Genomic DNA, 13,161 nt, shown 5'->3' on the forward strand with positions numbered 1-13,161 from the left:
GGATGGAATAAAAACTTGAGGTAATTGAGAGTCAGTTATTTCAGTCATTTTTTCCAAATGTCTGCACCAGTAGGTGAGAGCTAAATTTAATTATTTTAACCAATTGATGCCAGAAATACGTATTACATTGTGACTTTGAAAAGATGACATTTTTAAGAGAACACTGGCCAACTAAAAATGCCACTATGGTAATGTATTGAAAGATAGCATTAAAAGGGTTAAATTATTACTACCCCTGTCAGTACAATTATGTAAGGCAGCATCCAAAGCTATCCTGGTAATTACAAAAGCCATTCAGTCCTTTTGAGAATAGACACAGTTTCTGTTGCAAAAGAAGATTAAATAATGAAAAAAAAAGAACCCCCCCAGAACTAAAATTTGTGTTCTTCTTTTGAGAGAGCAACTGCTGTTATCCTTATCTGTGATATCAGTGTGGCATTATTTTGTGAAAGAAGAGTGGTACATAGTAAATACAATGACAAAAAGGTCTGGGAAACACAGGAAATAGGAGTAGGAAATAATGTTAGATTGCTGTGTGCCCAATACTTGTAGGACGTACATGCTGTTAACCAGTGGTGCAATTCAGTGTACTTATATTAGTTCCATTATGTTATCAGTATCTGATTTACATGTTTTTATAGACTACTTGCAGTAGAAATGGAATTTCAAAATCCTTTTTATTTGGTCTGATACCTCCTGTAACGATTTTCAGTTATCTGCGACAGAAAACTGTTGACTTGAGTTACTGATGCATAACATGCATCAACAATAGAGAGATTTTGATTTGCCTTAAAATACCAGTTATGGTATTTTAAAATGTTATGAATGTTTACATTATTTTTAAGGAAATCAAATTTTGTTATTTCCCAGCATATTCAGCATGGTGCAGGAAAGCCCAAAACATAGAGAATTAAAACATTTTAGAAAAATATTTCCCAAATAGTTCAACATTCAAATGGGTTTTAAAATATAATTATCTTTAGAATTTGCATCCCAAATTCTGTAGGATTACTCATGCATTAAATTTTACAAAAAAACCCCCATCAAATGAAAATACATATCTATATTATTTTAATTAAATAATAAAATAATAATAAATAATTTAAATATATGTCCTACACATTTTACATGCACACACACACAATTATATGGCAGCTTTTTGAAAAGACAATACCTTTTTTCATGAGACTTTTCTTTTTGTCAAATTAGAATATGGCTTCCTAAATGAATTCATTAAAAATGTCATGTGAACAGGACTGCTGTGCTATGTAAGGAACTGCTGAGAGTTCAGCAGTTACTTCTGATTTCAAAGTTGACCAGTGAAAATAAAACCTTATTAGCACTTACAAAATCTTTTCCTGTTCACTGGAGGAAACATGCTACTGTGAGCCTCATACAAAGAACTTATGCATGTCTGTATTTGGGAAAACCAGAAAGTATCGGAGGCAGAAACAGTAAACAGAGCTGCTTCTGGAAAACACCTGGTGAAAGTACTTTGTAATGATTAACTAGGGTATTGAAAAGAAATTCATAGTCTTAAGAATACATAATTCACAATATTATCCATAATTCTGGAATAATACCAGCTTTTTTTTTTTTTTCATTTTATAGATAGGTATTATTTAATCAGTGTTAATGTGATGTGCTAATTAAGAGATTAGAAAAAGGGCTTTTTGTATTAAATTCCAATAGAGACCAAGATCCCTGCTGTAAACATTTAAGATATATTATATCCTTAGACACAGTCCTCCAAAGAACTTCTGGTGGAAATAAAATGTCCCCAGAGTTTTGTGACATTATGGCAGCAGCCTTTTAGATCCCTCAGGGCATCATATAGCCAGCACTCTGCTTTTGTGTAAAGAGATCTTAATAAAATTCAAACAGCGTGAAATGGAAAGTCTGGAAATAAGGATGGGGTTTCAGAAACTGAAGGAAAATATAATCTTTTTGTTGTTTTCAGAGGATGAAAAATCCTACAGAGATAAAAACAGGGAAGCAGGCAATGGGGCATGATTAACATTCAGGAGTTAGTTGCCTGTTTTCACCAGGCAAAACCCAACCATCCCCAGTGCTTCTCAGAGCAGGGTCTGTCTCTGGCTGGAGGCACTGGTGCAGGCTGTGGCACTGCCCTGGCCCCTCACCACTGCACAGGACACTGCCCTGCTTCCCAGCCTCAGCTGTGGAGGGCATGTCACCCCAGTGCCGGAAAGCCATTGGCACCAGCCTCCCCATGAAGGCTTCTCTGGCTAATGATGGATGGTGTGCACACAGCTGCTCAAAATTGGAGGTGAAGGAGAATTATGGGCATCTTTTTTTTTTAAAGTGCGAAATTCCCCTAGCTTGACTTGAAGTTTAATAGGACTTCAAGCCCCAAAGAATGAGGCAGTTGTTACTTGGCACATCTGAAACAGGTGAAAGCAGCAAAAATTGTTAGCATAAAACTTTCTTTCTTTTGTTTAAACTTTGTATGAAAAATCTGTCTCCCAAGGAGATTAATCCCTTTGCCATAATAAGTTTATCCTGTTCATCTTCTTAGAGTATTATTCCTTTACTCAAGTGAAAATCTGAGTCCAGACCTTCTAGTCTAGTCTAGTCCAGTCCAGTCTAGTCCTGTCTATTTTTCTGATCTATTCTAGTTATAAACCAAGATCAGTAGCCTCATTAGGGTTAGTTTCAGTCTTTCTAGAACAAGGAAACATAGACTAAAAGAGAAGCACTCCTAAGAATGAAGAAGATGGACAGGGAAAGGGAAAGGGTGCTCGCCGAAGCTTAAGAGTTTTGCCATAAAAGGAAAACCTTTACATATCTGGCCAACAGGAACAGACAAGCCCATGAGCAGAAACAAGACTGGTCTTGTTCTATTTGTAGTCCAAACAAAGCCAGTAGAACAAAAAGCTGTTATCTCTATTGCCCTTCTAGATGCCAGATGACTGTCCCTACAAAGTTCCTATTTCAGGTTTAGCCTTGCTAATGTGTTGTTAATTTCTCTCTCTTCAAAGCATCCATGGTTGATCAGTTGCCAATTTAATAACATTTTCATAACTTTTATATGCCCTAAAATCACTTTTGAGAAAAGGCAGGACAAAGGTCTGGGCCTCTTCTTTCCTGCTACTGTCACAGTTAAGCAATGCAGCCCTACCAACTCAGTATGACCTTCACTGTCAAAAAAAAGTCACTGTTCTTGTATACTTTTTTTTTTATGAGATACTTGCAGTCTGTGGGTGCTTGAAAAATGTTGATCTATTTCTGTGTTTTTCAGCTTTAAAACAGGGATGTCATTAACCTATGCTTTAAGATATTTAAGGATTCAATGCATTAAAATGTATGAAGTTCTTTGACAAAATAGGAAAGGGCATTTTTTTCATATATAATTAAAGAATGATATAACTGGACAGACAGTGACACCAATAGAAAAACAGTGCTGCAAATAGTTGCAATTTTTAAAAATCTTTAAATACTGCAACAGCTTTTCACTACTATCACCATTAGCAGATCTGCCTCAAGAACCAGGAGAAAAAACAGAATGTGCGAGCTAAGCTTTTGGCTTATGGCAAACTGGATTCAGAGATCAACAGTGAAAATTCTTGCTTTTATTGAAGGTAAAATTTCTGTTCAAGCCAAAGAGATTTTCCCACCATTATTGCCAGACATTTTTCAACATTTCCCAAATTCATACAATGGTTTCCCACTGCCTTTGCTCACTGTGTAACTTCAGTCTTTTAGACAAGAATCGATACTGTAGATTAACCATGCAGAATTCCTTTCAAAAAAGAAACTTCATTGACTTGATCACAATTTACAAAAAGAAATTTTTCCCAGATAGAAGTTCATGCTGTCATGTCATGGGTGAAATATTCTAAAAGTTTAACAGTGCAATATTCAGCAACTTCATGAGAAGACAAGTATTTGACATATCAGCTTCACTATTTCCGTTAGGGGTAAAATGTATTTTCACAAAAAATGAAGGTTGAATGAAAACTGAAATGCCCAGAAAAATTATTTCCTTGTTTTAAAATAAAGGATAACTTACAATTGTAAGTAGAAAAACCTTAGCTCTTCATATATCTACATTTAATTTTTAATGAATTTGAATTATTTCTTTTTATCAACAAATAATTAAGGATTAAAGAAATTGTGGCTGATTTATATACGCAGAAGTATATCAAATTAAATACAAATAACTAAAAAGCAGTAAACATCCTCAAATAGAAACTGAAAAACCATCATAAAAATGTTTACTATTAAGAACTAATTGCTACTAATAACTATAGATATTAATAACTAATCGGCAATAAATAACTATCTTACTTTAGCATTTCTAGTTCTTGAAATAGAAATAGGTTTTAAATTCTTAAATGAGAACAGATCATGAGTATGCAATGTCCAGAAACCAGTAGCAAACTGGATGTAATTGCTGTTGCATACTCCACAGATAGAGTTTGAAAAATGATTTCATTAAAAGAGAGGAGCTGTTTACTCAGACACTTCGAGGCCCAAAAAATAGTTTCATAAAATCACAGAATCACAGAATTGTTAGAGTTGGAACAGACCTCTGGAAATCATCTAGTTCAATTCACTCTTCCAAGGGAGGGTCACCCAGAGTAGGTGACACAGGAATGTGTCCTGGTGAGTTTTAAATGTCTCCAGAGAGGGAGAATCCATGACCTCCCTGGGAAACCTGTTCCAGTTCTCTGCCACCCTCAATGTAAAGAAGTTCTTCCTCATGCTGAGGTGAAACTTGTTGTGTTTCAGTTTATGGCCATTTGCTGTTTGTCCTGTCACTGAGCACCACTGAAAAGAGTCTGACACCATCCTCTTGGCACCCGCCTTAGAAATGTTTGTATGTATTGATGAGAACACCTCTCATTCTTCTCAGAATAAACAGCTGCAGATCCCACAGTGTCTCCTCATAAGAGAAATTCTCTAGACCCCAAATCATCTCTGTGACCCCGTCTGAACCCTTTTCCAGGGCTCCTTGTCTCTCTTGTGCTGAGGAGCCCAGGACTGGAAGCAGCACTCCAGATGTGCCTCACCAGGGCTGAGTAGAGAGGCAGGATCACCTCCCTCAGCCTTCTGTCCACACTCTTCCCAATGTACCCCAGGATCCCATTTGCCCTCCTGGCCACAAGGGCACTGCTGGTTCAGGGCCAGCTTGTCACCCCCCAGGGCTCCCAGGTCCTTCTCTGCAGAGCTGCTCTCCAGCAGGTCAGTCCCCAGCCTGTGCTGGGACTTGGGGTCATTTCTCCCCAGGTGCAGGATCCTCCACTTGCCCTTGTTGAACCTCATTTGGTTTCTCTCCATCAACTCTCCAGGCTACCAAGGTCCCACTTAATGGCAGCCTCCAGCTGTATCAGCCACTCCCCCAGTTTTGTACCATCATCATCAAACTTGCTGAGGGTACATTCTATCCCTTCACCAGGTCATTGAGAAACAAGCTGAAGAAGGCCAGATCCAGTATTTATTGATCCCTGCAGAATGCCACTGACTGCAGGCCTCCAACTGGGTTCTACTCCTCTGATCATGACCTCTGAGCTCTGCCTTGATCCACCTCACAAGTGCTCAGTTATCCAGTGCTCATTTCCTGTATGCCAAAGAAGGTAATCAGATGGCACATATGGGCCTGGGTCTGTTGCTTCCAAGACAAGTCGTAGATGAAAGTCAGCCTTTCTTTAAAGCCTTGAAGCTGTGGCTGTCAGTCATGAAAAAAACTAATTGGTATGCACTATCTAATTCTGAACTGAGACACTTATTTTGTGTGTTGCTACAGCTTTGATTTTTTAAAAAGTGCTGGAAACTAGCAATATTGCCTCGAATTTAATTAGATTATCAGTGGAGACACACAAACACTATCTCTCTTGTGGTATCTAACTTTTGTTCTTTCCTTGTTTTTTTGTTATCTTAACTTGAGCTAAGCCATTTTGACAGAAATCTTGTTTCTTCTTTGTGTGCAAGGACGATACACACAGCATACACTAAAGATGGGCCAGCTAAGCTGCAGACAGCACTATAAAATGAATGCAAAACTTCCCTGAGGGTCCAAATTCTTTGCTCATTCCAGCCTTTAACACATGCTAACTTGCTTCCTGCCAAAGTTGTTCTTTCCTGAGGAAAAAAAAAAAAGAAAAAAAAAAAAAAAAAGGGAGGAAAGCAAATAAACTCTTTATGACAGGAGCATATTTAGATAAAAAGCTCCCTTTATGCCTGGCAATACTTATCAAGACAACTGAAAAATAAACTGTGCATATTTTTATGGAATTGTGAGTCAACTTCTATGCTGAAAGGATAGAAAAACAAAGGCAGAAAAAAGGAAATCCTTATTAAAAATTTCTAACTTACTATGGAACAGGCAAAAAAGGGATACTTTGCAGGGGGAATCCATAAGGAAAAAAGGTAACTTTATAAACAAGAGATGTGTGAGACCTAGGAAAGTTCTATGGGTGAAGCAGAGAGAAGACCATTATTACAAAATATAAACGATTCAGGTATGCAACTTTGGCAGCAGACATGGTCAGAAAGACCCAAAGCTGGGACAAGGTCAGTGAAAGTAGGGAAAAAGTCCTGTGAAAAATCTCTGTTTGGGAAATGAAGATCACCAAGGTGAAGCACAGCAGTGATACTAAGTGCAACATCCAGAAGGAGTAAACAGAAAATCTGAGTGAGGTCTGTTAGACATTCCCTGTGGGAATAATGATTGAAACTGCCATGTCTTGCTGTCAGCATTTAAGAGTTTTATCTGAAGTGTCAAAAGGATATCCTAGAAATTTTATGATCTGAGAAGCGAATTGTGAAAATGTTCTGACATATGAGGAGTCTGTCTGCCCTCCTTAATCACGGTTATTTACCAGCAAGAATATACAACAAGAAAAAAGCAATTATGCATGCTATCTACTAATTGCCAGCCATAGACATTCCTCCATGACACTTATTGTCACGTTTTTACACTTCAGCTGAGGGGGGAAACTTTACACTGCTCTTGAATACGCTTATGTGAGAGCTAGTGGAACATCCTTGAATCTGGCCTGAGTTGATACAGGGAACTTAAAATATTATAACACCTCTGATATGGCTTGATCATGGACTTTAGCCCTGAAGATTGTTCAAGGTCAGATCTCATGCTTCTTGAGTCATCCTGTGTTTTCAACTAAATGCACTAAGGGATCTCCTCGCTCTCAGTGTAGTTTTCCTGCTAAGGCCATTTATAGAAACACTTTGCAATTCTGAGAAGGAAAACATTCACAGATGGAGTGGAAATGATTGATGATGATTTGCTGCCAGGTAGGTGGAAATCCACCACTCAGAGGAATCCAGCAGTCCTTCTCTAATATTATCTAGAAGATCTTAATGCATTCCAAGTCACAAATCTTTTAAAGATCTTATATGCAGTCATGGTAACAAAAATCTTACGTACTAGTCTGATGAATACACTGCTAGTCTTTCTGAGCAGAGATGTGATACCCTAAAAATTTTTTTTCTTATGGAGAGACTTATAGGGGACTCACTTTGTGAGTGAATAGTATTTTTTCATTATAACATTATTTCTTTTTCTGCCTAAATCAGAAACCATGTAAGTAGTGTAGTATATCAGACACAAAAATTTTCTCATGAAAGCATGGTTTTCTTTGTTTTGACCAATAGGACACATTTCTCAACAGAACTGGTGGTAATTATTCCTCCTGGGATACTTTTATTTTTTTCACTGACTGTGCTGCCTCTACAGCCACTGTCTCTGTGATGCACTGTGTGACAGCACATTTAGACCACTGGAGCATACTACAGACATCAACTCATTTCTTCGTGACAAATGCTTTCCACTTTTTGCTTAATGGAAGTGCTGAAAGTGGGCTGTGACTTTGTCTGGACTACATCAGTGATTGTCCACTACCACTATAATCCTCTATTTCATTTCCACAGGGTTTACCCCTGTCTATCACAGTGGAAAAAGGTATACTTTAGTTTTTTTCCTGCAGTTCAGTTTTGATAAGAAGGAGGATTCTATCTGGGACTTATTTCAGATCACTTTTATTTGGTTGCTACCTAACCATCCCCACTCTTATCACTAAAATATTCTTATTTATATTAATTACTTTGATACGTCAGAATAAAATTAGCTAGTGCTGTAGAATTAAAGATAATAAATAATTCTCAATGCTGGTTACAGCATAAAAGCAGCAAACTGGACTTGAAGTCATGAATAAAAAGGTGTAATGTGGAGATTGACGTGCAGTTATGAAATATGTCCATATGTAATAGTAAACATGCTGTGCAGAGAGTCTATTTTCTATTTCCTAGATCCTAGAAACTAAGCTATGGTGTGAAGCCAGGTGAGAACCAAAGCTACTCTATCACTCCTCAGCTGGACAGGGGAGAGAAAGTAGAAGGAAAGGTGTCTGAGTTGAGATAAGGACAGGGAGAGATCAGTCACTAGTTACTGCCACAGGCAAAGCAGACTCAACTTGGGGAGAGTATTTGAATTTATTGCCAATCAAATTAGAACAGGCTAATGAGAAGTAAACCCAAATCTTAAGAATCTATCCACTTGGGGTCAGTTTTATTCTTGATTCTCTGCCTTCTTCCCTCCAGCAGCACAGGGGGCTGGGGAAAGGGGGCTTCCGTACACTCATTTTTTCTGCCACTCCCCTCCTCCTCCTCAGTGGGAGGGCTCCTCAAACTCTTTCCCTGCTCTAACACGGGATCCCTCCCACAGGAGACAGCCTTCTATGAACTTATGCTACATAAGTCAGTCCCACAGGCTGCAGTTTGCACATGCAAGTTACCTTCTTGTGTTAGTATTTAGTTCATATAATTTAAGAAATCAGTGCAGGTAATTAATGCATATGTATATATGAAACAACCCACTTTATGGAGACCTTCAACACACTAACATTTTCTTTAAAGAAAAAGTCACAATTTTGAAAAATGAAGAGAGCATAATAAAGCCAACCACTGACATGTTCTTAAATACATAACACATTTGCATTTTTGATGGTTTATGTAACAGAACAGACAGGAAAATGCTGTTTAGAAAATTAGTTCTGTTAATTTGAAGAGCTCAGGTTTTGTTGATAATAATGAAATACTTTTTAACACTATTAACTAATACTTTTTAATTATGGCACAAACATCCATTCTTACCAGCTTTGTGAAAGATAAACCAAGAACTCATATATTAGTATCATCATTTTAGTACAGAAGGAGCAGTTATTGTTGGCTGTACAACACACTTATGAAAAATGCTGGTCTGATAAAGAGTTTGCAAAGACTACCATAAGCTAAATTTGTCTGACTAAACCTTTTCAGGCATCATGGTTTGGCGATTATTTTTCATCTCACTTTTGAATGAGAAAGCTACAAGTTCCAAGTCCTGGAATCTGGGATCATATGCAAATACAGATATTTCTACAGAACTTCTGCAATCATGTTAAAAGCTATTATTCCCCAACAAAGACAAATCTCCCATAACATTATTTTTCAATTTCTTTCAGTGTCTTTAGGAGCAATACACAGGGGAAAGAGCATTTAATCTACATGAATACTGTTGACTTTGACAAATATAAAAATGTTAAATATAAAACCCAAATAAGGCCATTACTGATTAAAATAAATGATAGTGTAATAGTACGAGAGCCCTGTGGCAGCACATCACTACTTGCTATAAGAAAAGCAATAAAACTTAGTGACCCAAGATCTTTATTTTCTCCCTTTTTTAATTTTTTTTTTTTCCTTTTGGAGCCCTCCAGTACTGTTATTTTCAGGACTATTCCTCGCCCAGGGTGTTGGGGATGGAAATTCTGTCAGATGATACTCCCTAGAGTCTGCATTCATTCCAAACACAATGAGACATAATTCTGAAGTTAACTCAATCCTCTCTCGGGAAGAAGTGCTGTTTTAAGAAGAAGACATTTGCCAGCTAACAGACGTTAGAAAAGTAATATCCAAGGATCAAATTTGAATAGGTATATCTGTTAATTTTTTTTTCTTCTTTGAGAAACTTGAGCTGCTTAGAAGCTGTGACCCTGCACATAATATTTGGAATACCTGATCATGCTCAACATAAGTTAAAAAAGTTGGTCACCTCCACTTTACCCATACTGTGATCCTGGGATTCCAATCCTTTAATAATCCCCAGTTTTGCATCTGCACATACCTATAAGTAGGATACCATGAATTTAACATTGAAATAATCTACAGGTGCATTGGTTCTCTAATGCTTCCCATTTCACCTATAAAGGTGGTAAATCCACCTCTTATCTGTGGATTTAATGCTATTGGAATGTGCCTTCTGGAATGCAGGCAGATGCTGTGTTTCTGCCATTCTATTCTGCTATCATGCAAAGTAGGTATTTCCCGTGTTTTGATCAAAGTATATCCACATGAGGAAAGAAAGAGAAATTTCTGGAGGGCTAAACAGGAATGAACTAATTCAATTAATATTTTTGATTGATGAATAATAGCAGAAAAATAGAAGTAAAAATTATGAAGGAACTAATACAGTGTCACATTTAGAGCCATAGAAACTGGAAAAATGGTGAAGTAGTCCCAGGCATAATTTTAACATGCATCCAAAACATCGAAAACATCTTAGTTTTCCTAGGTTATGAAGAGTGAATGCTGCATTCTCTCATTTTAAAAGTGGATCACAAAAAGTGTGAAGAAATAATGAAAGTAGCACCCTGAGCATTCTATGTTGAGTTTTTTGACTACTTCAACAGAAGCATTTCAAGTGTTCCTCCCACCACTTCCCTATTTAAATGCACCATCAAAGAGTGATTTTGGCCATTAAAGCATTTATGGTCAGTCATTTCTCTGAAGCTTTCAGCACACTGTGATTTTATTGTGGTGGGGATTTAAGCACTGCTGTCTTCTCTCAATGTCAATCCACCTTCAAGGTATAAGAGATATTGCTTTGACCACTGTGGCCACAGAGGAATTTTCAGAATGTCATATGCAAATATTATGGGCACTCACAGCCGTCCACTCACCATGCTATGTACATACACTAATGAGTAATTAACATATGCTAACAGCATCCAAGGACTCATCAACACTAATTTCAGAAGTGGTGGGTTGTCAACTCCAGTTTGGAAGCATCCTGACACAGCAGCAATCCCAGGGATAGGCAATAGCATCAGGGATGAGACGAGGCAGAGATTTGTTTAAAAAATCCAAAGACGTACCTCTCAGCCACTAAATTTGAATTGAAGATCTTGGCTGAAGGCTGTGGTTCTGGCTTGAACTTTAGCTAGACATGTACATTGACACCAGTGGTCAAATAAAGCCTTCAGTGGTAACCTGAGTGTGCAATAACATCAAAAAGTAATCACAGAAAATGTACAACCCTCCACCACAAGCATTAAAAATTCATTGAACTTGCACCGACTTTCTATGTGTGGTACTAATTTAGTGAGGAAACAGGACTTCACTCCCACTTGCTTTAACTTTTCCTCTTTGACACAAGCCAGGCAGAAGTGAAGTAGACAGATTTCCCCTGTTCACCCAATTGCAAACAGCAGCATTTCTGTTATGCATCAAACAACTCCCACTGCATTCACCTGGCATCTCTGACTCCAAGTTTGATTGTGCATGAGACATTCTGGTGCTAGTCCTTTCCAGCAGTAGAAAATCTCTCTGTAAGATTTTCTCATTAGCCTGATAACTAAAACCAATTTTAGTTCGTGTTCAGGTAAGTGGCAGCTTGATAACATCTTGAGAATCCTCAAAATGTTTCATATCCTCAGAATAGTTACCTAAAATGTCGTTACATCAAAACAGGCACTTCTTACAATTACACAAGTGGGAAGGAAAAGGTAAAAGTAGATAAAAGAAGTATAGAAACAAAAAGAATTTTAAGAAGAGAGTCCTGTGAAAGAAAATCATCACAAATAATCATAGAGTTTAGATCATACTGAAAAAGGACAGGAAATCAGTATAAAAGGATGAAAGAAAAAAGGCAGAAAGCATTATTTACAGTTTATAGTTACATACTTGGGCACCCTACATATTTTCCTATAGTACCGCATATAATATCTCCTGTCTAAAATGTCATGGGATGAAATGGCCATTTTCTGATGTTTTGATAAATGTGCATCTCCACCTATGATTAATATCAATCAGTTATGCTGATTAGATTATTTTTGCTGAGTATCTACTATGAGTCCTGTGTGAAACTACGGATGCTGTACTGGCTAATGACATATTTTATGCTCTCTTAAGATTTTGCTTGAAGTGAAGAGGTTTAAGCAAGAATGACGAGAACTGTGGTCACTGTGACAACATGCCAGCATTTAATATTCCCTCAGACCAGTTCTCTGCAGAGCATTGAGATACTATTAATTGACAAGAAATGCACCTTTACAAGTCTACCAGAAAAGAGGAAAAACAAACACTGCAAAACAAATTTGGGATAGTATAATCTAAAAGCATGAGATCCATCTTGTCTAATGCATAAAATTTTAAGCACAGCATGCTTGCTCTCTGCCCAGGGAATTTGGGGCATTGTTTGAAAGCAAAATGAAAAAAGCAATCATCCTTTGCTGTGAAAAAAAAAAAAAAATACTAACAAGCTTCTTTTACACTGGAATTTACTTGTCTAGTTCAATATTCCAGAGTTTAGGCTTCCAGTGTTCTACACTGACTTAGCAATACTTTTATAAGAAATTTATAACAGCCATGGAATTGCTCAGAACACTGGAATGTTCCAGTTCCTTCTTGTCCATGATTCTGTACGCCAGGTTTACATACCTCATGAACTATAGACGTAATACCTATTGCTTCACCAAAAATTTATATACAGTTGCCCCAAAAGAAAGCAGTATTGGTGGCAAAAGAGAAAAGATATAAATCCCTTATGTGCAGAATGATACATAATGTATACTCGTGGTTCTTACGTAGCAAAAGGTGACTTTGCCTTTCCCAGACACTTATACATAATAGCTAGGGAATGTTTGTGACTATTTCACACATGCTATTAAAACCACTTTGAATATTCTTGTTAACACTGGAAAAGCCTTTTATAGTGTTCCCCACTTTGTCAATATGGAACATTTATATTATAGGTACTTTTTATATCATAGACAAAATCTTAGTCTTCTGATGAATGCTTATATACATTTTCATTTCTGTATATTGCTATTTCTGCTTTTATTTTTCTGACAGTCCTTTTTA

The 13,161-nt window shown here is 37.2% G+C and overlaps 1 protein-coding gene across 1 annotated transcript in view; it reads right to left on the reverse strand.

Moving 5' to 3' along the window:
- Positions 1 to 13,161, reverse strand: part of DOK6 (docking protein 6) — a 244,943-nt gene that overhangs the window by 64,744 nt on the left and 167,038 nt on the right. The gene's annotated exons all lie outside the window — the stretch shown is intronic.

The sequence above is a fragment of the Sylvia atricapilla genome, chromosome 1 (genome assembly GCF_009819655.1).
Source record: "Sylvia atricapilla isolate bSylAtr1 chromosome 1, bSylAtr1.pri, whole genome shotgun sequence".
Lineage (NCBI taxonomy): Eukaryota > Metazoa > Chordata > Aves > Passeriformes > Sylviidae > Sylvia > Sylvia atricapilla.